This window comes from Rhyacophila brunnea, unplaced genomic scaffold (genome assembly GCF_057557595.1).
Source record: "Rhyacophila brunnea isolate RB1 unplaced genomic scaffold, BYU_Rbru_1.0 scaffold_24, whole genome shotgun sequence".
Classification (NCBI taxonomy): Eukaryota; Metazoa; Arthropoda; class Insecta; order Trichoptera; family Rhyacophilidae; genus Rhyacophila; species Rhyacophila brunnea.
Window position 1 is genome coordinate 18,620,541 of NW_028232904.1, and position 4,625 is coordinate 18,625,165.

Here is a 4,625-nt window from a genome sequence, read left to right on the forward strand (position 1 = left end):
AGTACGTGAAACATGAGTTCATGTAACATTTAATCAAATGACAAGTTCTTCGTTGAACGTTTCACCGTGGAGTATATTTGTACGTATGCTACAACATGTGGAGATGTCTTTACTAGGTTAAGTTAGGGTTAATCTAATTGAAACAGTACTATTTGCAAACTATCGCCGCATTTTGTAAGATACGTACGAATGTATTCCACGGTGAAATGTCCCACGATGAATTGCTTACGTACATTTTACATATAACCGGTACCAACGCACATTTTTTAGATCCTCTAATCCTGGAGATTATGGAATTTAAAGCGGCGGTTGTGAAATGTAAAGAACCAAGTTATAATAATTAAAATTAGGTTTCATTTTATACAGTCTTTGAAACTTACTAAGATGATGATGATTAAGATGTCCAAATGAATATTCTTTGCCAAGTCCAATAAAAACTTTAAAGATGACCCTTTGAAGGGAAGTTAAAGTAGGAAGGTATTTGTGCGCATAAATATGTCACTAACATTCGAAAACTTGTGGAATTTTCAACACCCAAAACACTTCAAAAGTTTTCTACTTTACAAAATAGTCCGATTGTAAAACTTTCGAATTTTGAATCTATATAGTGATAAGCCGATTCCTAAACTAATTTTAGGATTACAGAAAAATATAGGTATTATTATGTATTTATCAGTGATAATAATAATTGAGGGGTGTATTTTCAAAGGGAACTTATTCCACAACTTGACGAAAATGAGTTATGAATGCCAGAATTTATAGGATAAAATTTTTAACAAGTATTTTTTGTATAAAAGAATCTAATAGCATCCAATCCAGTAGAAAAATCAACTTCAAAATCGGTGTTAGTTACAAAATATGTAACTTATTCCAATACAAAAAACATAAATGTAACATAAACACCGTAAACAGTTTTTTGGGTTTTGCCACAAATATGTTGAAGTGGAATAAGTTAACTTTTTTTCCGACCATGTCCGATCCTAATAGGATCATAATATGGGCCTCCACATAGTGATGTTTGTATTAACAGATTTTGTTTTTTACGAGAAATGGATGTCAGCCACTTGCTCAACCAATTAGGTCCATACCCTGACTCACACACAAATTGAAAAACAATATGTGTATTTGCCAGACCCAAGATTCGAACCTGAGACCCACGGCGTGATAGTCCAACGCTTAAGCCGCGCGGCCACCGTGGGTGTATTTTTAAAATACACGCCTCAATTATTACAATTAGTTTTGTGTTCAACTATGAGTGGATAAGGAAGCAGACAAGGGTTTGCGATGTAATAGAGTTTATTAAAAGCCTTAAATGGAGATGCGCTGGACACATAGCTCGAAGAAAAGACAATCGTTGGACAATTCTAGTCATCCAGTGGTATCCAAGAAGTACAAAACATCCGCAAGGTAGACCTAGAGGCCGCTGGATCGATGAAATGATAAAGTTTTGCGGAAGCACGTGGCAACGCTATGCACAGCACCGATAGAAGTGGAAGCAGCTTGAAGAGGTCTTCATCCAGCAGTGGATAGATTCAGGCTGATGATGATGATAACAAATTCGGGTAAAAGTCTTTTTACTGGAAGCCAGGTGAGAACAGCGACATTTTTCATGGCAGATTTCAGCAAAATTCATGAATGAAGAATGATAACCAGCTAACCTAACCTAACAAATTTAATAATCCAGTATAATATATCGGTTATTTTCATAATATTGTGTTTGCCGCTGACTTCCACTTAACAGACAAGTGGATTTATTCTATACACATGTCGGCTATCGATGGTAGTTCATCATATTTATGTATTGGGACGGTTAATTTGTTACAATTAGCTAACCGTCTAAACCAGGGGTAGTCAACCTGGTCCCTACCACCTATTAGTTTTCATGGTGGGCGGTAGGGTTTCAAAAACATATCCATTACTTTATAATTAAATGTAATTTTATCAAACTTCATGCTTCTATGTATGCAAATAATAAATAAAAATATAGATTTAACTGTGGTAAGTTTTTTTATAAAGATTTATTCTGCCAAATTTAGTGAAAGTCTGACAAAAACTAATTGGTAATAATTTTAAGTATACTTAAATGCTTTAACGTGCTGTAACTCTGCTTTATACATTTTATAAAGTAAAATTACTTCCCTACTTTATAAATCACCATTACTGTGGAACCGGCGGGCGGTTAGAAAAATTTACTACTAACAGAGACAATAGTGGGCATTAGGTGTAAAAAGGTTGACTACCTCTGGTCTAAACTGTCAAAAAGTGCTTTGTTTTAACAGTCCCTCTCTTGGCTGTGTTAATTTTTAGATGCAGATAGACGGTTTTGACAGATTAGACGGTTAACTTATTGTAACAATAAATTATAATAGGTACCTACCTACCGCAATACATAAATATGATAAAAAACCGTCGATAGCTGCCGATCGCCGCCTTGTGTATAGAATAGACTCAAAGAACCAAAATTCGGTTTCCGGTTACCTATCAGAAATGGAAACGAACAAAATTTAAACTTATGAAAAATATTTTTCTGACAATAATTTACAATAAAAGTAGGTATAACAATTTATTATGAATGCTATAACGATGATAAACACGTAATTGCCATTTATTTTTGGAGTAGCTGATGATGGAAACCGGTGTCTTGATAGGTAGTTACATATTCCGGAAAATAACTTTATCGAAATGAAACGAAACGATTGTATGATAATTATTATAATATTAATTTATTATAGTTTAAAATACAATATTAAATTTCTACCATTCCATCTAATTACAATGTTTTTATAAGCTCGTATTCTTATTTGTCCGGTGGTTGTTTATCCAGTACAAATCTTGCAATCGATTTTTAACTAACTTCTCGACTAGCTAGTCATTTGAAACTTTTAGAATATATCAGAACACGATGCCAATGCATTCTTTTAATACTTTTAGCCATCTTTAAATAGAATTGAATTAATTTTCAGTTAATTCTGTGTTGTATGATAAGTTATTTCGGAAGAAATCCGTAATCCAATCCACTATTACTGGTTGCTAAGTGGGTGGTCCTAGCAACTAAATTATTAATATATACGTGCGTTACTATGGAAATCAAAATGACATTTCAGTATTCTATATTTGTTTGTTTTTTATTTACTTACTTCATATATCATTATCAAGTACAAGTTTGAGCATATTGAGCATAATAATTGAACAGAAAATTTAAAAACGTTGTATGTATATAAAAAGTTCTTTTTATCTTGTAATTATTTTATGAATTATATTATAAATTTATCATGTTACATCCTTCAGAAAAAAAAATATTGTACCTATCTATCTAAATTGAAATAGGTAGGTATTCTATAAAAAAAATTATTGCATCAGTCGCCTAGAGTTAGTCGTCTACGTTTATATTTATTAATTTTGTCACTCGTGGCACGCAGCAGAGTGGCGCAGCGGAAGCGTGCTGGGCCCATAACCCAGAGGTCCGTGGATCGAAACCACGTTCTGCTAGATATTTTTTATTTTTTTTATTTGATCTATATAATTTTATTTTTAGGAATTTATTTTTAAATTTTATGCTTAATCTATTAAAAGTAGTTTAATGTATATTTTCACCCATTTAAATATAATATGCCACATATAAAATCGATCTATAGATAATGACGTCCAGGATAATAATATACAACCAATAATAATGCAGAATGACGTCATAGCAACGGTTAATATTATGTATGTATGTATTTAAAAAATAATTATATCATTAGATAAATTCACAGAACAGATTAATAAAATAAAATTCCGACTAGCTGAGCCAGCTGGCTCTCGCCAGTCTGTCTCGATAGGTCTTGCAGACAGCTTAGCGTCCTAATGTATGGTATTGAATTTTAATAAAATTGTGAGGTATGCAGAGACGGCGCCGTTTGACATTTCGCTGATTTTTCACTTTTACAATTTGCAAGTCGTTACTTTCGATATAAATTTGGCGTCATATGCAGAGTCTATTCTGGATTCACCATCCCAGGCTGCTAGACCTAGCAGAATAGCAGGTAATTTGATTGCGATTCAATAATATAACGTTTATATTAATCTCACGCGTATCCCCTTGAGGTAATAGATGAAGATTAGCCATATAACTATTAAATTATTTTGTTTAATTGTCTAAAAAAATGCTTGCAGCTATAGAATAATATTTAAAAAAACAAATTTTGAATTAACATTTTATATAATGTTTCCCAGTGCGGGACGTTCATATCGAAACAAATGTTGATAAAAGAAGGAACTCGTAGATCTGAGAGGAAGTAATTGGGTTAGAAAGGACTTCGTCTATATAATATGTATTGATCCAAACTGATTATGATAATGGCATTATAAATATTTAGGTAGATATATGCATGTATATGTTACGCCTACGTGTGAAATTGCGTATTACCTACATGAAATCGGCTAAATTTTGCCTATTTCATAAAAATGCAAACCCATTGCCTTATTCATGAAATAGGCAAAACATCTGTCGAGTGCGTGAATTTGGCAGTAATTTTTCTGCCTAGTTCATGCATAGGGCAAATTAGATATTGGCGCTCCGCTCCGGTGGTGTTTTTTCCAAGTAAATCAAATTTGTCAAATGCTCATGCATTGGTCAATATAGA

General features: G+C 32.8%; 1 non-coding gene across 1 annotated transcript; it reads left to right on the forward strand.

Annotated features, from left to right (window-relative positions):
- The first annotated feature begins 3,417 nt into the window (after positions 1–3,417).
- On the forward strand, positions 3,418–3,489 carry TRNAM-CAU (transfer RNA methionine (anticodon CAU)). Its single transcript has one exon. It is a non-coding gene; the product is annotated as a tRNA-Met (tRNA).
- Positions 3,490–4,625: the final 1,136 nt, after the last annotated feature.